General features: G+C 59.4%; 1 long non-coding RNA gene across 1 annotated transcript in view; it reads left to right on the top strand.

Moving 5' to 3' along the window:
* Positions 1-21,616, top strand: part of LOC125918375 (uncharacterized) — a 29,657-nt gene extending 8,041 nt beyond the window's left edge. Inside the window, exons 2-3 of the long non-coding RNA XR_007456430.1 lie at positions 19,591-19,661; positions 21,519-21,616. This is a non-coding gene — a long non-coding RNA (uncharacterized LOC125918375). The remainder of the gene's footprint in view (positions 1-19,590; positions 19,662-21,518) is intronic.
* The last annotated feature ends 256 nt before the right edge of the window (positions 21,617-21,872 follow it).

Raw genomic sequence — 21,872 nt, 5'->3', positions numbered from 1 at the left:
GCCCGCGGGGGGCTGCTGGCCACACCTCCCCCCACGGGCCCCTGGCCCCCCACGTGCAGCCCGGGGGAGCACCTCAGCCCTGGGAGAGATGGGAGGTGCTTCGGGGAAACAAAGTCAGAGCCTACCCGTACAGTGGCGGGAGTGAGCGGGACCTGGTACGTTCCCCGCTCCGTTTAGCCCAGAACACGGCCGTGAGGAAAAGCTGCCACCCTGTCCTGCGATCAGGATACGGTCAGGGTAACGGGCATGGTGTCCAGATGGAGTCCGGTCACCCTGGAGGCCAGTCGCCCACTGGGCCGATTTGTTTTGTAAGCAGAACGGTTAACGGAGCCTTGGAGCCTGGTGATTCAGGCTCTTTATCCTCCCAGCTTCTGCCTTCCGGGTGTTTTTTTTTTTAAACTTTTATAGTCTTACAAATGCCAGAGAGAGAGGCAGCACCCAGTACCGCTGACATTATCCTCTAGAATCTTCAATAACGTTAAATTTACGTTCGCAAGAGCGGCTAACCCCCTGGGTGCTTATGGAAAGGCTGGCTGTCCACCGAAGCCGCTGGGGGCTGGGCGTGGCTGGGGAGCCTGAGCCATTTCCAAAGTGCTGGGGGGAGGCCCCCAAAATGATGTCTTCGCCCAGAGTCGCGTTATATAAACTTCACACAGAGAACAGTTAAGATGTGAGCAGTGCTTAAAGGTTCGTACATCCCCTCAGATCTCTAGAAGCTTCTGAAGCCTAAGACGTCTTACCGGCACTGCGGAGAACAGAAAATCCGGAGCTCAGAACACACACCAGAAGGGCTGGGAGACAGGACTCCAGAGATGGCCGTGGCCTGCAGAGCCCTTAGGACTTCAGACTCCGCCCTCGAGCCGCCAGGGTGCAGGGCTGTGGTCCCATCCCAGCGTGAATTTGATCCCATTTTGTGGGTGTTGTTTGGAAGGCTGAGCCCTAAGCAGCAGAGGAGGGAGATGGCCTCTGTGCCCCCCCCCACCTGGCAAAGCCAGCCCAGAAAATTCCAAGGAGCCGGGGTCCAGAGAGGAGCTTCCCCTAGCAGAGGAGTGAGTAGGGAAATGTAGGAGCGGTGAATTCCCCGCCCCCGCAAATATTTCTGGAAGCGGTGCGGGGTGGCCCGGGGCTGAGCAGGTGAAGGAGGTGGGGCATCAGCCTCGGGGCGCTGCGTGGACACGTGGGCAGGTGGGCAGGTAGTATGAAGGTCGGCGGGAGGTAGGGGGAGGCGCTGAGAAGCGACAGGTGGGTGGGGAGAGGGCTTTCTTGGAGTCAGAATCAGACCTGCCCCCCAGGTGCTGCCTGTGTTAGAGCCCTAATCAGTGTCGCCAGTGCTAACGCCGTGGCCCTGAACGAGCCTGGAGGGCTGTGGCTGGGCGCGCCGGCTCCCACGGGCTCCTGTTCTGAAGGTGTAGACGCGTCACAGGCCACCCCACACCCTGCGCCCCACCTCTTGCCTGGAGCACCCTGTTTCTTCCAGCTAGCTTCCTGGCCTGCAGCTTCCCCCCCAGGGCTTCCCCTGAAGCCCGGGGCCTCCCCAGGGATGGGGACCCTGGGTCTCCTGGGTGTTGGTGCGGGAGCAGCCGAGGCCGCAGGCTGGATGCAGAGCCCCTGACCCCCCATTGTGGGTTTCTGATTCGGCCTCAGCCCCTGCAGTGAGCCCTTGTGCGTCCTCCAGAGGGATCCAGGAGCAGGCAGCTTGAGAGGACGCCCTGGAGCGAGGCGGGTCCAGGCAGCAAACGGACCCCTCCTAAGGGCCAGGCTCTCCTTCTGGAAGAAAGAGTCGGGGAGCTGGCGGCTTTCACGCAGCTGCTGTGAGCCCCAGGCATCAAACTAAACGGTGAGCCGCGTGCGGGCCTTTGGCTCTGCGGGACTGCGGAGACACGGCCCCCGGCTGAGGTTCCATCACGGTGACAGGCCACCCCCAGAGTCCCATGGCGTTGAGCAGAAACCCTGACCTTTGCAGGGACGTGTGGCAGCCACCCAGGAGGCACGGGGCGTTTCAGCCTGGCGGGTGGAGGACAAGAAGCAGGGCTGGGGGGGCCACTCCAGCCACCTCGGCGGCAGGCACGCAGCCCGCTGGGACCAGCGCGAGGCCCCTGCCGCCCACACCCAGAGACACTTGTTTTCTGGCAGGAAAACCATCCTCGATTTTTCTAGTGAAATCTCAAGGTCATGAAAAGGAAAGGGAAAAGAGGAGATCCCGGACGCAGGAAGGAGGGACTCCTCCCCCGTGCAGATGAGGGCTTCTGGATCCCTCCACTCCGGTGGCCACCCAGCTGCCCACTTTCTCCCACGTCTCCGATTTCCACGCCTTGGCCTCGGCTCACCAGGGTGGCTGGGTGAGGGCGTCTGGCCCCGCCTGCCCGCGCCGTCCCCTCCCTGTGCCGCTGCCCGCGTCGTCCTCAGCTCGTGACTGATGCTGGATGAGCTGTCCCCATCCTAACCTCCAGTCCTTCTGGGAGTATTACAGTTATTTCAAAGAGGATTTAAAGTTATATTTGGAGGAGCGTCATGAAAAAGAACTTTGAATAAAAACATGCCCCTGCCTCCGTTTGCCTGCCTTCCGCGCCGGCAACAGAGTGGCCTTGTAGAGGGAGCGGTGTGGCGCAGGACGGTCCCCGTGGCGTCACTAGCGGGAGGGAGCGGGGTTTGCCCGAGGCCGGCCCCCCGGAAGGTGGACGGGAGGACAGAAAAATGTGACCCGCTTCTCCGGGTCGTCCTGGGCTGTCTCTGCTCACGGAAGCTGTGGGTTCCAGGTTCCATGCGAGTTCGGGCCATCGTGTGTCTCGAGGCGGCCAGAGGTGGTGAGTGATTTCTGGGGTTCCGTGAAAATACTTGGATAAGGAGAGAATGATGGTGCGCGGATTCCTCTCGAGAGAAGCCGCGGTCCCCTGTGTGATGCCCGGGAAGGAGGCTGGAGCAGGAAGGGGCGTGAGCCTTCCGCCTTGACGGGTTCTCCTCAAAGGGCTGCAGGACCTGGATCCCCAGGGTTTGCGCCCCGCTCCTGACCTCAGAGCCAACACCTGCCATTCGGCCAAGGCCTCTGGGACACCGTGCAGGACCCGCTTCCCGCGAACAGCCCCTCCGCCCGCGCACTTCTGCCTCCCCCCTCCCCCGCCCCGATTTCATTCCTGCCGGGAGAGATGATGGAAACATCTGATGTGATGGAATCACATCAATGGAAGTGATGCCGCTCGCTCGCTTTGCAAGGTGCCAGAGCTCAGGGTCTCCCTGGGGAGGGTTTTCCTGACTCCCAGGCTAGGTCTGGTTGCCACAGGGCTTCCTCACGTCTTTTCACCCTGCCCCGCCACCCCCTCGCCCCTCCCGGATGCGGCTGCGGGCTGCAGGCTGGGGGTCTCCCGTGGGTGGCCCTCCTCGCGGCCCCTCCCCCTGGGCACAAAGGAGCCCTGGGGGACAAGGGTGCAGGTCGGGCCGGAGAGCCAGGCAGGGGCCCAGTGAGGGGACACGGGACGGTCGGGCACCCTTGAATGGGACCCCAGAAGTAAAGCAGTTGTCCACCGGAGAGACACCTTCAGAAATGTCCCCACACAAAACAGTCCTTGGAAGGGGACTCCACCCCCACACATTTCTTACCCGTTCGGCTGTCTGCTCTTTGCATTTTCCGTCCCCTGTGGTCCGTTATTTATCACGGCGGAGACTGGCCTCAGACACCAGAAGTAGAAAACAAAACAGAGCAAGCCGGAGACTGACACGAGGGGTGAATGGATCGGCCATGACAAATGGGTTCAGCGCGGAGGGGGCCGCGGGCCCTCGCAGACACAGGCGCAGGGAGAGGGGCCCTGAAATCCTGCCGAGCCCAGGCCCGGAGCCCGAGCTGGAGGGCTGTTTAGACGGTCTGGGCGGCCGTGTCCTGCTGATGAGCATTGTCAACCAGGACAGGAGTTCCCGTGGATCCCCAGGCTGCTCTTGTCCGGCCTCCCCGCCCAGGCCCCCATCGGCCCCTCCGGGAGGGGAGGGGCGGGGGGACAAGGTGATGGGTCCCCTCTCTGGAATCCGGCCCCCCCGGCCCCTCCTGGGGTGCGCCCCCAGTCATATCCGCACTCCGTGCCTCACACAGCCTCAAGGATTCCTATTCTCTGCAAAGAGAGTCCAGTCTTAGGATGGAGGCCAAGGACACAACGGCTCCTGGGCCGACACCAGCGCATTCCCGCTGTCAGCGTCACTGAAAACAGCACCAGTTTATCCTCTCGCGGTTCTGGAGGCCAGAGCCCAGGATCAGCACCACGGGACCTCCCTTAAGATGCTGGCAGAGCTCCCCCCCCCCCACCGCCCCCCGAGGCTCTAGAGGGAAGCGTTCTTCGCTGCTTCCTACTTCGGGGGGCCGTCAGCACCCTTTGGCTCGTGGCCACACGCTCCAGCACCTCCCGAACTCTCTGTCTTCACACCGCTCCTCCTCCTGTGTCCCCTGTCCCTCTCTGCGGCCTCGCCATTCGGGGGTTTCCCATACGGCCCATCCGGAGAATCCGGGCTCATCTCTTCCCAGGATCCCCAATCTTACCGCGTCTGCTGAGGCTTTGCCTCGGAGGGCGGAGAAGGACGCCACAGGGCTCTTAGCCGCCCAGTTGTACGTGTTTCCGGCCTCAGATTAAACCACAGGCCCTTGTCTCCAAGGCTCCTCACATAACGGCTGTTCCCCGAAGCCGGCGGGATCATCGGTCTGGAGCGAGGACGGGGCGCAGTGGGGCGGTCGCGCCTTCCCTGCACCTGCGGCCCGGTGCCTCGTGCTCCTTGTGGCCTCCCGTCCCTCAAGGCCGGCCCTCCTTCACAGATGGGTCACATCTGCCTTTATTTGTGCGTGTGATGACGTCACTGCCTCCCCTGCCTGCCGGCTGCCCGCACACTCCAAGCAGGGTCCTACATTTCTGTCTACTCTACTCCCACACCAAATTTTGCTGTTCATTTTGACGGAGTTAACTCATGCCGTGCTGAGCAAACGTGCCTCCAGACCCGTTCGCTTAACAGACGAGATGGCCCCCCCGTGCGTGCACGGGAGCCGAGAGGAGATGCCTGGTGGGCCGTTAGCCGTGCGCCCGCCCCCCAGCCCCCTCCGCCACCGTGGCCCCGCTTGCTTATCCGGCAGCCCTGGGATCAGCAGACTGCAGTTTGCATCTGGCACAGACACGCGTGTAGCTGTGGGATCCTGACCCTCGGATTCCACACCTGCGCCACGGGGATAGTCCCTGCCTAGCACACATTCGTCTCGCGCCCACAACGTAGCAGGGATTTGCAAGTATGTTACAAGGGCGACCAGTGTCTCGTCTTCCCCGTGTTGCAGATGAGGACAGCGTGCCCACCAACCCCAGGGCGCGTCAGAGGCAGAGCTGGGGCTGAACCAGGAAGGCTGGCTTCGGGTGCCGCGCGCCACAGCACAGACCTCAGGGAAAGGTCTACCCATGGGGTGCGAGGGTCACTCCAGCCCTGGGGCTCGGTGCGGCGACCGCCCCGTGGGGGCCTCCCGGCACCTCGAGGCACGTGGAGCTGTATTACCCCCACTGTGAGGATGAGAGGGCCCTGCAGGGGCAGGGAGGGTGGTATTTGGGGGACTCCCCTTGTGTTTGCTCCCAGCTAGCCCTCCCACGATTCCGGGAGACTTTGTGCCGCGTCCGAGGGCGGTCGTCAGTATTTCCGGGTGTCCTTCGTCACCCTGAGCCGTCACGTCCTCACCCCTCCCCGCCGACCATCGCCCCTCTGCCGGACACTCACGCACGCCCTTCCCCTCCATCACCGCTCCCTTGCTGTGTGACTCTGGAAAAGTTCCTGACGCTCTCTGAGCCTTCCTATCTACAAAACAGGAAGAAGGATACCCACCCTCAAGGGTACTTTAAGAACCAAAGGTTATGAGCGTTCTTCACCAAATCGCGCAGGGAAAGGAAAGGGGACCGTGTCTCACACACACACGTGTTTGTTTTCAATTCGGGATCCAAACCTGGCCCACACATTGTATTTATTTGCGGTCTCCCTAAGTCTCTTCCTATCCACGTATTTCATGCCCTTTACATTCCTTGCCATTTATTTGGAGGTGAACGCTTGCTACTTCTGATCCTTAAAGACACAGACACGGATACAGGCCCGGATACAGACCCAGATATAGAAATACAGATGCACCTGTAGCTATGACGCCCCGAAGGATGATAAGGGAGATTGTTGTTAGTTTTCCTTCCATGTGGAATATCGCCCCGTGGCTGTCTTGAACCATAAGAAAGGATCCCGTAGGTTAGGGATCCACACTGAAGTCCATACAGATGAAGCCATATGTCTACCCTGGGTTTTCAGTCACCCCGCGGGGGAGATGTCGGGGTGCAGATGACTCGGGCTGGGCCTGTGCTGGTGGCCGTGGGGGTAGGGGGCCGCGGTGGGGCTCCGCTGTCGTGCACGCTCGAACGTTTCCAGAGTACAAAACTTCTCTTCTGTAGAGGAATGTATGTAATGAGTCTGGTGCATACTTATAAATGGTAGTTTCCGCTGTTATTTTATATTCTTTTCAAACGCAGTGACCAGAAAAATACCTCCTAACTTGGAAAGGGAAATGAGGCCTGATAGAGAGTTTATTTTAGCGGATTGCCTGACAGTTAACTGTAATCCACTCTGCGGCATCATCCTTAAGGGTTCGAAAACAAGGGGCAAAACATTGTGCTCACATTTATATGACTGTAAAATTTGTAATTAGAGGTGAATCGCAGACAGATTGCAGACATAGATAGATGGAGAGAGAGGTAGATGGCCCACATGCTTCCTCGGCGACACGTGTTTATTTCTTGAGTATTTAAAAACATAAAATGTGGGATTTTGGTCTTGGTCTCTTTTTAGCCTGTTCTCTATATTAAACACTTGTAATTCTTGGGCACTAAAAAGCCGGTGGAAATTCGTCTTTTAATTCCCTCAAAGATAGAAAAGTTGTGAGTCCAGGGATGGGCCGTGATTTGGCCGCTTTATGGGCGGTGCGGGTTGAGCTCTAACTCCTGAAGCTGGGGCATGGGATCCAGGAGTCAGACCGAAATACCCTGGTGTGCTTTGAAGGCAGACAAAGCCTTATGAAAGCTTCTAGAAGCAGATGTAAACCTGAATAGGTTCTAGGAACTACAGAAAATAAGTCACAGTTTGATAGACGAAAGATAAGGAATTTGAATTGGTTTATTTTCCTCTGGGAGAGGAGCCTAAGTCAATATGTCATCAGAAGTACCGATAATTGAAAACAAGGCAAAGGGAGGACGGATACGCCATTACGGGCAAGTGACAGTGGCAGAGGCCAAGAGACCACTCCTGCTTCCCGTGCAGACTGCCCCTAGAGGTCTCCCTTCAGGAACAGCACGCGGCACTGGGTTCAGAGCCAAGCGGGTCCAAGTTTGCATTTGGGACCGCGCTGGCCAGGCCAGCTTCTTCTCTCTCTGTGGCTCGGAGCCCTCATCTGTGACAGGGGTGATGATGATGTCCCAGGGTCACTGGGCTCAGACTCTGGCTCAAGAATAGTCGTGATCCTGTCAGGTCGTGGTGATGGTGGTGGTGGTGAAGATGTGATGACAGAGGTCAAGGTGGAGGTGATGGCGGAGGTGACAGTCGAGGTGACGATGGTGGCTCTGGCATCATCAGGGGTGTGACACAAACCAGCAGATGCAAATTTCAGCCCCAGCTCGTTTGCACAGGCCAACCCTTGGGCGCCAGTGCTCCCGGATCTGATGGGCAGATCCTGTGCTCCGTGGGAGGCAAAGAACCGCCCACAATTCTGCCCTCGGGGACCTCATCTTCCGAAGACTTTCTTCCTGTTTAACGAAGACAAAACGAACCCGGACCAGAGTGAGGTCACGCTGATCCCTGAGCCCAGCAAAGTTTTCTCAACTCCTGCTTGGTGATTCGATGAACTAATCAATACACGTCTGCGTCGACCTGACCCCAGTTTTCATTGCACTGTGGATGTAGTTGAATGTGGTTGATGAGCAGTACAAGGATACCAGAGCGATGGAACCTGCTCTGTGACAGCTTTCCCGAGATAACACGTCCTTTCGTGCCACACTCTGCTGAAACACCCAGGAACGCCGACATGTCGAGGCCGAAGCTGTGTGCCCTTGCTGCCTCTTGCTTGTGAAAATGGCCTTTGAGGGGTCAAGGAGGAGCCTCCCCAGCCCCATCCCCAGGGAAGGGTTTCAAAGGGCCCCTCCTGTAATCACAGCGGCCACATAACTTAGCACTTGGTGCACACCAAGCTCTCTGTGTGTCATGATGAACCTTCCTGACATCCCAGAGGCGCAGGAAAACTACTTTCCTCACTCTGCCGGAGAGTCAGAGCCTCAGAGCGGTTAAGAAATCTGCCCTGGGTTGAGCCGGTAAGAGGAGAGGCTGGAAGTGAACTCACGTCTGTGGCTCCTCCCTGCTCACCCCTCTGCCCTGCATGTGCCTGGAGCAGTGCACAACACCAGCGTCCCGCCAGGGGTAATCCTAGGGATGTGAGACAGCTAAAATGGCCCACGCTCCAGGCAAACCAAGACCGGCCGGTTCAGACCAAGCCAGCTGAGAGCAGCCGCTCACCCCACTGACTTACTCGTGGCCAGACCCACTTACTCTGCCCTGATGGCCAAAGAGTTAGTGCTGTGATTTGCACAGTGCTAGCAACCCAACTGCTTCCCCCTCCACACACACAAAATTTTACATGCAATCCTAATATGTGAAGCTTATATAAAGTTAAGTGACATGTGTTAGTACCCATTTGTCCTGTAAGTTCACATCTATAGCACGCAGTAAAGAACGAATGGGAACAGAGGGGGTCCCCGCGTGAGCACTGGGGTTAGAATCGGGAGCTCGGGGCGGCATCCACCGGCTAACGGCCTCAGCGTCAGTTAACGTCACTGGCCCCAGATTTACTGGCTCCCAAGACGCTCCCTGAGGAGCGCACCCTGGCCCACACTGTCCTGCGGACGTGAGCAGGACTGTGTGGCCCCATGACTTGGGGGCCAGGACTCGGCCTTAGGACAGTGGTCAGGGGCAGCCTCGTGGGGGCCAACCCAGCGGACCTGACCCCAAAGACAATGTGTCCCCCCCTCAGATCATTGATACTTAGGTTATTACAGCCGAGGGTTTGCTTTGTAATTACATCTAAAGGAGTTTGAGGCAATCTACTGGAAGGAAGGAAATCTGAATCAGGGGTTGCCAGGACCCCGTCCTGTGCCCCCGTGCCCCAGGGCGGCTCTGGTCAACCAGAATGCGCCCTTCAGAAGTCAGCCGCTTCCCCGCCTGAGCCGGTCTCAGCCCATCTGCTGGTCTGGACTCTGCAGGGCCCCTGAGCCTGCTCATTGCAGCTTCCTCAGCAGGAGGCCCCGGGCCTCCACACCCTTCCTGGTCCCTGATCAGCAGGGCCCTGAAGATGCATGGGTCTGAGGGGCGTTCCAGTAAGGTCTGGAGCCTAGGAATTCTTTAACAGGGAGTCCCGGCCCGTGGGGGAGCACCTGGCTGCGTCTCCAAAACTCAGAGCACCTGCTGGGGACGGGAGCGCCCCCCGGCCTCCCCCTTCCGTTTCCCCGACTCGGGTTTCCTCCGGGTCCCAGTGCCCCGTGGGGTCCCTCCAGGCCCCAGTTTTCTCTCTCACCTCATTCTGCCCCAGGAGGCACCTGGCCTCGTTCTCTGCCCTGGATTCTTGCTGTGCCCTCCCCCCAACGCCTTCTCTGGGTCCCCCCACCCCCTGCCGGCTCTGCACCCTGCCCCCCATGTTCCCCTGGTGCCTCCCTCTCACGCTGGTTCCCACACTCCTTGCTGAGCGCTATTTAAATTCTGGGTTTTGTCCTCTGGTTAATTTCCTCATCTGCTTGGCATAATGCCAAAGAATATTCTTTCCGAATAAAAAATGGTAAAGGCCGTTATTTGTCTCCTAAGAATTCTATGTAAATGCAGCACAGCACGTGCTCTGGGGGGGGGGGGGGATGTTCATAAAGCTACTTCTGTTATCAGTTACTAACCTCAGCTTCCAGATCTAGATAACTCTTGCTTCTAAAAGCCCTGCAGAGTCACTGTAGAATATTTGGGAAACGCAGAGCATATAAAAAGAAAAGAACCCATTGTGCCACCAGACGTTTCGGGACCTCTCCCGAGGCTGTGTTCTCGTGTGTGTGTGCGTGTGTGGCTCTCTTTTATTTACATAATTCTTTATCCTGATCATTTCACTCAGCATTACGTCAGCCGTACTTTCCGATAGAACGTGAAGTCGTCTTCAGAAACATGATTTTAGTGCCAACATAACGTTCCGTCCTGGAGACTAGCTCAAATGGAGTCATTTCGTCATTTATGTGATATTTCTCCTAATCCCGTTTCTCTGCAATACGTAACAGGAGAGGAGCCTCCCTGGCCGTGGCTCTTTGCTTGCAAAGTGGCCGCGCAGGTCAGGGGTTTGGCTCGCCGTAGGCGTGAGCTCACTCGTGAAAAGGGCCCGAACGGTGTTAGAAGGGCACTTTATAAATGCTCTTATTATTATGCTCCCTGTTATTGTTTCCCTAAGAGCGGTTCCTGGAAACGGCTTTCTGGGTCAGAGGGCACGCGTTTGCCAAACCACTTTCCGCCAGGGCCGTGTGGGTGCACATTCCGGACAGGGCGCCCCCTCGCGACCCCCGGCCAGAGCTACCGCACAAAACCCCTCCATAGGTAGACACACAGTTGTAGCAGAGAATACCGAGAGGGGCGCCTGGGTGGCTCAGCCCTTGGAGCATCTGACCCTTGGCTTTGGCTCAGGTCATGATCTCACGGTTCGTAGGTTCGAGCCCCGCACCGGGCTCTGTGCTGACGGTGCGGTGCCTGCTCGAGATTCTCTCTCTCCCTCTCTCTCTCTCTCTGCCGCTCCCCTGCTCCCTCTCTCTCTCTCTTTCTCAAAATAAAGAAATAAACTTAAAAAAAACCAGAGGGAAACCCAGTTTCCCTCGTGGCAACTTCTTGCAAAATTATAGGAGTGTCACAACCAGGACGTGCACGCTGAGTTGACCCAACACCTCACTCGGGTTTCGCCCGCTTAATCATGCTTGTTCGCATGTGCGTATTGCGTTGTATACATGTTTGTCAAACGCACAGATTCTCATTGCCACCCCCCGATCACCCCTTTTGAGACCCCACCCCCCACTCATCCTCCCCTCTCCTGCCGCCACCCACCCAGTCCCCAGCTCCTGGCTGACGCTAATCCGTTCTCCGTGTCTAAAGTTTTGTCATCTCAGGGGTGTCATCTGAATGGAATCACACAGTATGGAACCTTCGGGGATTGGCTTTTATTCACTTGGCACGAATCCCTCCGGATTCATCCGGTCGTTGTGTGGACCGGTAATTTATTTCTGTTTCCTGCTAAGCGGTGTTCCGTGGTGTGGACGGACCCCAGCGTGCTGGCGTTCACCCGTCGAAGGGCGCGTTCGTCGCTTCCAGATTTTGGCCGTCTATCACTCTTTCGCCATCGTCAATTTGGTTATTCCCTTCTATTTTCTTGGAGGCCGATATGGCTATTTTTAGAAGTCCGTACCGTTGTTTTGGTGGAGTACAGATTTTTCATGTCAGCGGGACATTTATAATTAATGAACATCATCATCAATTACAAGAGTAAATACAAGTTAACACTGAGATTTAAAATGCCCCGGGGGGCTGAGATCAACAGCCGGTGTGAACAGAGCGAGGGGGGTTGGGGGGGCCAGAAGCAAGCGTCCCGGAAGCATCCATCCAGTTCTGATTAACCAGAGGAGGCCACACGGAACATTCCCTGTGTGGAGAAGCAGAGCTCACCCGTTGCTCCGCGGGAAGGGGGACTTGGTGGAAGAGGAAAGCGTCTTCCCTCCCTGTGCTAGGACCCCAGCAGTGTGGTGTCCGTGACTCAGTATCCTCAGCGGAAGCCCGTAACATCCCTTGGGGGGCAACACCGCAGGAGAATCATAATGAGGACAATTTTGCCTGAGATTCGTTACCCCCAGGTTCTAAGCAGCTCTGTGAAAACTGTTGCTAAGGCAATTGAGTAAAAAATTTCACAGGCGCCATACACGGGAACAGCAAGTCAATGAACGTGATTGCATGTTTTACAACAGCCAACCCCGAAAGCACGACATGTCTGACACCGAGAGGTTTTTAATGATTTTCAGGGGTTCCGGGGACGTTTTCCGTGACTTTGGAAGGTGACTAACGCCGTCTGGTTTGCCAGCTTCGTGAGACTGCGCGCGCCCCGATCAGGATGGTGGCCGGCCTCGCGGAGGAGATCCCCGGGGACGCTCAGCTCCCTCGGGAGGCCACCCCCGCCACCCCCACCCTGCCTGGTCCCTAGTCCCCTCCCGACATCTGCAGATTGAACTTTTCTTCTGTGATGGTGGCGGTCGTCGTCTTTCCCAGGCTGCAAAACTCAGCCCAAACCCACGCAGCCACTTGGTTATCTTACTTGTCCGGATGGGGAGCATTTCATAATGCAAAACCACAGATATCTGCGCAGGACACCCAGCTTCTAGTGGTCACTGACTTCGTGCCAGTCCACCCGAGAATGTGACAAGCCCAGCAAGAGTCGTTCTCAGCAGCTGCGGGGAAGCGCCTCGGCCGGGCCCCCGCCTCCCCGAGCGGGTGTGGGAGACCCGGGAGGACAGGGTGCAGGAGATCTGGAAGGACAGGGTGCAGGGCCTGGGGGGGCGCTGGGGTGCGGGACACCCGGAAGGGCGCGGCGCGAGGCCTGGGGGGGGCACCTACAGGCCTGAGCCCTCGGCGGCTCTCCTACTCCTGCCCAAGAGCCCGACGGCTCCCAAGAGTGGGTCATTTCCTCGGAGACGGTGCCAGCCACAGCTGGCAGAGCAAGGCCCGCGGGCAGGAAGCCGCAAGTCATGTGTGTGAAGGCCATGAAGACGCCGTCAGCCCGCTTCTGCGCACCTGCCCCCTCCGGAGCCCAAGCACCCACCCGCCCTGCGGCCCTCCCCGGGCAGCCCGGCTGGTTCTGTGCACCGGGACCGCGGGGCCCAGCCCGGGGCTGTGCACCCCCCATGCTTTGTCATCATCCTTACCCGAGGGGAAAGTGGAAACAAAAGGAGAGCAGACGGTGGACATTAAGACCAGCTTTCCTCAAACATTGCTTTGTCTGTGAATCGCACGTGAATGTGTCATGAGGCATAATACATCCTTCAACGGTCCCCGGTATCTGGCCAACGTGGGATGCAGCCCCCCCTCTCCCGCCCCCGCCACAGGCATCTGGCATTTCCTGAGCGTCCACCACCCGCTGGACCCGCGCCAGGCTCTGGGCACGGCAGAGCGAGACACGGATGGTGTGGCGGCCACGGCCACCTGTGGTCAGGGCTGGGGTGGACGTGGAAGCAGGGGCCGGGCCTGCCTTGACACAGCCAGATGCGGAGCAGGGCTGGGAGCCCGGGGAGGGGTGCGGACGTGCGGGGACCGGGGCGCACACCAGCCACCGCCTTCCTCCGCTGGAGTAGGAGCTTCGTCAAGCCTGTGAGTCACAGCCTGGCCGCTGGCCGCTGCCCGCGCCATGCACACTGCTGCCGAGTTGAAGAATTGGCCACCAAAGGTGTCTCGCCAGGCCAGTCCCTCCGTACTGTTGGGCGTAACACCACGCCTCTCGGGTTCACGGAGCCAGGTGTGGTGACGCAGGAGTGGTCCGGGTGAGAGGTGACAGCCGGAAACGGGAGGGGGACACGAAGGAGCCCTGGCAGCTTGCCACTGGCCGAGGATGAGGAAGCCCAAACTCCCAGGCCCTCTGAGTAGGGGGAAGAACCTTCTGGAAAAGGTCCGGGCTGCCCCCATCTGTCGGTGAACTCCTCATCACCTCTGCTGGTCTCGCCGAAGCCTGGAGCCCCCCCCGCCGTACCCCATCCCCGTGTCACTGCTGGCCCACGTCCTGTTTCCCAGTCAGTGCACCCGTCGAAATCCTGTTTCTGCTCCGGAACATCCCAGGCGGCTCATCACTGTCACTGGGGTCTCCTCTCCTCGCGGGTTGCCCGCCCACATCCGCACCGCGCGCTTCCTGCCGGATACACAGCTTCATCGCTCCGTGGAAGGTCCTGGTTGAAAGCTCCCGGAGGGGACTTGGGAGCAGCGCTGTCCTGCGCGTGGGTTTGCAGGAAGACCACACACAGAGTGCCCTCCGGGAGCCGCGGTTCAGCCACGATCAAATCTTCACCCGCCTAGCGTTGTAGCGGGGAACTCGTTTGCCTGGAGCTGGCGCTGCGGCCCGGAGACCCCGTCCACCCCCCTGCCTTTGGCAGGCAAGCAGCACAGTGTGGCTGGAAGCCGGGACCTCGGGGGTCCCTCCCCGCACGCTCCCTCCACGAGCCTCTGAAAGGGGAGTCCGGGGAGAGCGGGGAAAACACAGACCAGGGCCCTCTGTGAACAGAATCACATTCCGGGAAGAGGCCTCTGGACCCAGAATCAGAGAGAAGCCACACCCCGTCCTCTAGAACCGGCCCATCCTGTGTCTGTAACCCGCAGACCACCCGGTCGCGGGTTTGGCGGCCGATGGCCACCCTCTGCAGCCACCAGCCCTGCTCCTCTAAGTATGTCGGTCGAGGTGCTTTTCATACTTGGAAACAGAAGTGGGGTTATGTCAGTTCAAGAGGCTCAGGGTTCGCGGTGGACGGATGTGAGGAGGTGCGTACGGGCGTGTCCCGATCTGGGGCTGCGGGAAATGTGCTGGACAGCTAGCGGGTGGAGATGCCCTGCGCTCTGACGGGTGTGCATTGGCCACTGCCGTCCCTGCGCCTTGAACCTGAGTCCCCACCTGTAAGGACAGGCCTGGAGGACGCCTGTCAGGAAGGAGCCCCGCTCAGCCAACCTGGCCAGAGCCCCGGGTCTCAGCCCTGGGCGGCCCAATAGGAATGGGTCAAGGCTGGTCCCAACTGTGAGCTGAGCCAGAAAGTCCAGTCAACCTGGGCTCCAGTGACACCTGCCTCTCTAACTCGTCCTGACCGACTGTTGATCAGTGCCACAAAGCAGCAGGACCGTCCTGCTGTGAGCTTGGGGATCCCCCTCCCAACCCCTGCTTCCGTCTTTGCCTTTCTGGAGTCAAGCATTGCTCCCTCCCCAAGAAACAGTGAAGCAGAGAACTGGGTTAGATGTTCCTTCTTCAAGCCCTGGAAATCCCACAGGCTGTAAATTTGAAGTCCTACGAAAACAAAACTGGGTGCCAAACAAAATGGGGCGGGAGGTCATCCGGTGCGTTTGGCAACCCAGAGCTCCCGGGAGACCGGCACCCAGAAGCGCGGGATTCCAGAGCCAGCGGGAACCGTGAGGTCCGTGCGCAGTGGAGACGGCTGGCGTTGGGGTTGTGTGGAAACACGGTGTCCGAATGATGCCTTCAGCCACCCGCCCTCCCGTGTCGCTCCTCACGGACCCGGGAGCAGGTCGCCTGATGCAATCGGTGCCATCTGCAGAATGGCAAACCGAGGCTCCAAGGTTCCCGTCTTCCCGGTGAGGGGTGGGGAGGGCGAGAGAGGAGCCGGTGGGCAGAGGGAGTAGCCGGTGGGGACAAGCCCTGCCCTGCCCTGCCCTGTCGCTGGAAGGAGGCTGGTGTGAGTGCAGGCACGGAATGACACCCACAACCTGGGAATCTAGGTGCTGCGGCCAGGTGTGTGCACGGGGCGGGGCGGCCCTGGACGCGTTCCGACCGCCACTGGCTGGTGGGGCCTGAGGGGGCCTCTTTGGCTTTGATCCCGGCATGGGGCTGGGCTTGTGGCCCCCGTGCCCCTCATCGGTTATGCGGCAGCAGGAAGGTTCTAGACACGGAAGCTCCCGCTGGCATCACAGGCCCCAGCCGAACAAGAAGATTAGTATCCAGCAGGCGAGAGATGGGTCCTCGTGTGTTTCTCGTGTCTTGCTCTAATATCACGGTGCTGCCAGTCAAACCGCGCGAAAGGGTCTAGGGGGACCCACGTCGCTTACTTACGAGCATCGGGCGCTGCCTCGAGCCAGATGGAAATACAAAATCTGTGTTTTTCTGTGGGCTTCCTCCCTGTACGTCTCCCGTTTACATTTCCTGTTTCCAGCACTCTTTCTTGGCTGCACAAAAGGGAAAGGATTTGCAGAATGATTCGGTGTGGGAACCAAAAGCCACGGGGCCCCCTGGCAAGGCTGCCCGGGATTGGGGGGGGGGGGGTCTCCCGAGCCGAAAAAGCTTCTCCCACAGCCAGGAGCACCTGACCTCAGCTGGGGAGCCTCTCCTGCCACCAGCGAAGAACCCCGTCCCAGCCCTGCCACCATCAGGCACGCCCGTCGCTGTGCCCCAGCCTCTCACCTGCTCGTGGCATATTCGGTCAGGGGAAAGCCTGGCTCTCACACACAAGACGTCATTAGCTGAAGGGGGGTGGGGGGGACTAGGAAGATGTCACAACCAGCACAAAAGGGAAATCCAAGGACCATACGCCTGCGTGCGGTGATCTTTTTTTTTTAATGTTTGTTTATTTTTGAGGGAAGGACAGAGCGTGAGTTGGGGAGGGGCAGAGAGAGGGAGACCCAGAATCGGAAGCGGGCTCCAGGCTCTGAGCTGTCAGCACAGAGCCCGACGCAGGGCTCGAACTCACGAACCGTGAGATCACGGCCTGAGACGGAGTGGGACGCTTAGCCCACTGAGGCGCCCAGGCGCCCCTTGCTTGCGGTAATCTTGAAGCAGAATCACAAGGGGACGCGGCGTGACCTTCCAGTGGAGACACCCAGCGTCATCTGTTTTGTTTACCCCGGATTTCCTTCCGGCCTCCTGGCCTGTTGTCAAAAATCACCTCGACGGGGGGTTATTCTGGGTCTGGAGCGAGGCTGGCCTCGCTCGGTGTGGCTGGGTAGCTTCCACGGGGCAGCAGGCGGGCGGGGGCGCCCCGTGAGCCTGCCTGACCTCGTCTCAGCGGGAGACCCCATACGTGCATTTTTTCAAGCTTCTGTGATTAGCTGTCCCGAGGCCAGGCGGGCGAGCAGGACAGTGTCTCTCTTCCAGCGGCCACAGGCGGCACTTAGATGCCGGTGAAGCCTCTGTGGACAAGCACAGGAGACACCCCCCTGGACCACGTTCCCGTCCACCGATTGTGGGCTGAGTGAGCCCATGAAGCTGTCTGTGTTCCAGCTAAAAAGAGTCACGGTCTGAACGCTGTCTGAGCGAGGCCGTCAGAAGCCCGTCCCCGGGAGTCTGCCCCTTGGCGTGGAGGTAGTTTTCGTCCCGTTCTCTGGGGCTCCGAGGTGGCCCTTCTGGGCGGAATCACAGCCTGGCCTCTGGCTGATGCAGAGACACGGCATAGACGTGACTCTGCCCAGTTCTGCCCATTCCCATAGAAGAGAAATTTGAAGCGCGGAGAAGCTTGCCCGGGGTCGGAGAGGTCAGAGGCAGCGCGTCAGCGTCCCCCAGGCGCCCCGGTTCCCACACTGTCACCCCAACCGCTGCAACAGGAAATCCCCGCCCACGGGCCGGCTGCGCTGGGCAGAGTCAGAGGAGCCCTCCCTGTCTCAACGGGCTGCGTTCATGCATCTTCGGGGACGCAAATGTCCACGCCCCTCCTCAGTCCAGCCTCCAGGAGCCCACGGCGGAAGCTGGCTTTCCAGAAGAAGCTGGAGAGAAAGAATCTCGGAGACCGCCCCTGCCTGTGAACGCTGCAGGCTGGCACAGGGCCCCGACCCGCCGTGGGGAGCCTCCGTGCACATGAGCCGCGTGGGCGGCGACCTCTATGAAGGTGTCGCGTCTGCCCTGACGACGACACGGGTGCCCCTTCTCCTGGTCTGAGGCAGCCCACCCAGCCCACCCAGGCCCCCGGGAGGGACCTTGCTGTGGTCAGTCAGGGAGGGAGGAGCGCGGGGCTCACGGCAGCCGGGAGACCCCCGGCTCCTAACCCAAAGTTCCCGGGGCCCAGCCCAGACCCTCTGCCTCAGAATCCTCGTGCCGGGGCCCAGACATCGGCATTCTTCCACCGAACACACCCTTGGAGGAACATCTCGTCAGCAGTGCCAGGGGGAGAAGTGACTCTCCGTTCCCCTCTGCGAACGCCCTCGCCTGCCTCCTTTGTGCACCCCTGCCCTTCACCGGGGCCTGGAAGAAAGCCCCTAGTCAACCTCACAGAGGTTCAGGACGAGAACGTCAGAAGTGGTGCTGTGCCGGTGGGCGAATCGCCAGGACCCCAGACCCAGCCCTGCCGGGCCTGCCCGCTCACGGCACGGCCAGAAAAGCCGAGGCATAGACTGTGGCGCTCGGGCCTGCGCTGGGGTCACTGGGGATGTGCCGTCGTGAAAATGCGGGCCTGGCACATGTCAGATAAAGGCGAGGCTCCTCTCCAGGGGGCGGGGAGGCTTCGTAATGCAGCCAGCAGTGGGGGGAGGGGCATCCAGAAAGCAGGGGTGGCTCCGATCGGAGGACCCGGGGAGGGGCGCCACGGCCTGGAGCGAAGCGGGGGCGGCCCCCGGCGAGGCCCCAGGCCGGAACCCCCCCACAGCCAGCTAGGACGCGGCCACACGGGCAGCCAGAGTCCCTGCTGCACAGGAGAGTGGCACGGCCGTGTCCGAGTCCCAAGGCTGGGAACTAGGGCAGGACCAGGAGCGGGGACAGTGCAGGGGCCACTGCAGGTCGCCAGGCTGAGCCAGGGCAGCGGCCACCAGCGCGGGGCGGGCCACCAGCGCCGTGACTGCGGGTGCAGATAGGCCGGCGGGGAGAGGGCGCGCTGGCTGGGCCTCAGCGTGGCCAGGCCAGCAGCGCACGGCGAGTGGCGTTGGTCACAGAAAGGCGAGGTGCACCGGGGAGAGTATTCACTGCGTCCTGTAAAGAGAGACCCAGAGGGTCTTAGAAGAGAAAGTGGTGCTCTGGGCACCGGAAGATGCCCACCCATCCCAGGGCTGCTTCTCGCCACGCAGGGACGAGGGGAGGGGCGGTCAGCCAGGGACGATGTGGAAGGAAAACGTCCAGTGGGTGGAGACGGGGGCTTTGCCGTGGACTGTCCACACCCCGTCAGCCACGGAGATCGGCCGCTCCCGGGGAGGGATTCAGAGCAGAGACTCACAGTCGGGACCCCTTGGACAGAAGACGCTGATGCAAACGTGTTTCTCCCCCGTTCCCGGGGCGGGACCCCCCGGGCGCTGTGCACCTGCCCGCGTGCTACGTGTTTTGCTGTGGAGACCGCTGGTTGGCCGGTTCGCTTTGGCTTTTCCCGTGGTGATGCCCCCTTGGATTTAGTCCTACAGCCTCAGCCCCCCGAAGTCCACAAGGGCAACCTTTTTTTTATTTAAGTTAATCACCTTTAACAAACTCTTTTCCATAACGGTCTCCAGGAGTCATTGGAGACTCCCCGCAATGCCGTGTCACGAAACCGAGGGGGTCTGCCTGCGCGTCAGACGTCACCGATGGTGACCGTCCCCCGCAGGTGTGCGCCACGGGTGAGAGCTTTACCTCTCGCGACATTTTCCAAGACACAAAAGAAAAACTGAAGTTTTCACAGTCCGCGTGGATGGGCTGAATGAAAACACATTCTTCCAGCATCTCGTGCCCACAGTTCTATGGTCTCTCTTTACGGTGAACCTGCAGGCTGGGCGGGAGGCAGGGCTGGAGGCGCCTGACGTCGCCATGGAAACCGGCCCGCCGCCCCGCCCGCCCGTCACCTCCCTGTTGCTTGTGTCTTACAGGTGGTTTTCAGCAAATACTGCAACTCCAGTGACATCATGGATCTGTTCTGCATTGCCACCGGCCTGCCTCGGTGAGTGATCTGGACGCCCCGCTGCCGGCCAGGCCTCGCCAGGCCAGTTCACCTCGAGGGGAAGGCGCCTGGGAAGGAAGGGCGAGCCGCCAAGGCTGAGGACGACAGGCGCACCAGGGCCCGGTGGGCTCGGTTCACACGTGGGAGCCCTTTCGGATCCGTGAATGAGACCCCGCGGGCCTGGGCCACGGCCTGTGTTCATGGAGGAAACCGCTGGGCAGAATTAGGCAGAAATCACCGTCTTCCGAGGGGTTTTTCTCCTTCTGTTTATTTGCTTTCGAAGAAAGGCCAAAGGAGGGTGGTTGTGTTTTGGCTTTAACACAGGTGAGATTTTTCCATCTCGGGACGGGGTCTGGTGGCCACGGGGCAACGTTTGGGAAGACGGGTTGAGAGTAGTTGAAAAGGCCAGTGACCCCCTCCCGGAATCATCACAATTCCAGAAGAGCTATTTCCCCCAATCAACAGTCTGTCTGAGTGCAGTCTTTCTCCTGACTTTTTTTAATATTTATTTATTTTGGGGGAGAGCGCAAGCGAGAGAAGGGCAGAGAGAGGTGGACACAGGATCCGAGGCGGGCTTTGCTCTGACGGTCTGACAGCAACAAGCCCAACGTGGGGCTCGGGCTCACGAACGGTGAGATCGTGACCTGAGCCGAAGTCGGACGCTCATCCGGCTGAGCCACCCAGGCGCCCCTCTCTCCTAACTTTCTGATTGTAAAGAGTGGTCAGGAGTGGCCGTGGCGTGGCATCTCACTCCAGAGCTGTGGCCCCGGTCAAGGGCCGGGACGGAACACCAGGAGCGTCTCACAGGCAGGGGAGGAAACTACGTGCCTGGAACGGCAACGAATGGCAGTTTGTAGCTGCAAAACTGGCCCACAGTCCCGGGCATCTTTCCCTGACCATTGTGCTGATCAATACACGTGTATAATTCTTGAGAACAGCCCAGGATCTGGGTATCACCCCCCACAACCCCATGCACGCCACAGAAGGGCAGAGAAGCTTAAATAACATGGTCAAGGCCACACGGCTTAGGCGAGACCCCAGGGGCGAGAGGTCGGGGGAAGATTCAGCTCACCCACTCGAAACTGCTTCGTAGGAGAGCGTGCCCCGCTTACACAGGCCCCCACAGTGCGGTCGGGGAGCAAACCGAACTCGTCGCTGGCCAACATAAACGCTCCTTGCTGTCTCGCTGCCATCTCCTTGATCTCCCGACTCCGTAACTTAGACTTCCTCCGATTCCCATTTTATTTTATTTTTTTTTTTCAACGTTTTTTTTTATTTATTTTTGGGACAGAGAGAGACAGAGCATGAACGGGGGAGGGGCAGAGAGAGAAGGAGACACAGAATCGGAAACAGGCTCCAGGCTCCGAGCCATCAGCCCAGAGCCTGACGCGGGGCTCGAACTCACGGACCGCGAGATCGTGACCTGGCTGAAGTCGGACGCTTAACCGACTGCGCCACCCAGGCGCCCCCGATTCCCATTTTAAATTACTTAAAAATGGGGGCACCTGGGTGGCTCAGTCGGTTAAGCAGCTGACTCTTGATTTTGGCTCAGGTCACGATCTCACGGTTTGTGCGACGGAGCCCCGTGTTGGGCTCTGCGCAGACAGTGCAGAGCCTGCTTGGGATTCTCTCTGTTCCTCCCCACCTTGTGCTCACTCTCTCTCTCTCTCAAAATAAAATAAACTTGAACAAGAATTATTTTAAGTTACTTAAAAAAGGACAAGGTAAACCCCCCTTGGAATTACGCACGGCCGCTCGTGTGTTACAAACGCAAGTGTCGTGTCTGGGAGCCGGACTGGCCCCGGGACCCCTGTTGCCCTTTTGCGCGTGGGGACACTGACGCGGTGTATCTTCCAGGAACACAACCATCTCTCTGCTGACCGCGGATGACGCCATGGTGTCCATCGACCCCACCATGCCTGCCAATTCAGAACGGTAAGCGGCAGCCAGCCGGCCTCGGCAGCTCGGTGTTCTTGGGGCGTCTCTGACGCTTCTCTACACGCGCGGGAGGGGCTCTAGGTTGTCCTTGCAATTTGCTGCTGTAGGAAAATCCGAATTTAAGCCAAAGATGGGGTAGGGGCGGGGGGGGGGGGCGAGGGAGGCTTGTTCCTTTGCAGACCAGTCCCTCCCCAAGACAGTCACATTTGCAACAGTGCTCAGGAGGGCTCGCTCTCAACGAGAGTCCTCTGAGGAGCCACGGATGGGGAAACT

This window comes from Panthera uncia, unplaced genomic scaffold, assembly GCF_023721935.1.
Source record: "Panthera uncia isolate 11264 unplaced genomic scaffold, Puncia_PCG_1.0 HiC_scaffold_72, whole genome shotgun sequence".
Classification (NCBI taxonomy): Eukaryota; Metazoa; Chordata; class Mammalia; order Carnivora; family Felidae; genus Panthera; species Panthera uncia.
The sequence above is the reverse complement of the archived record's forward strand: the minus strand, read 5'-3'. Positions and strand labels throughout refer to the sequence as shown.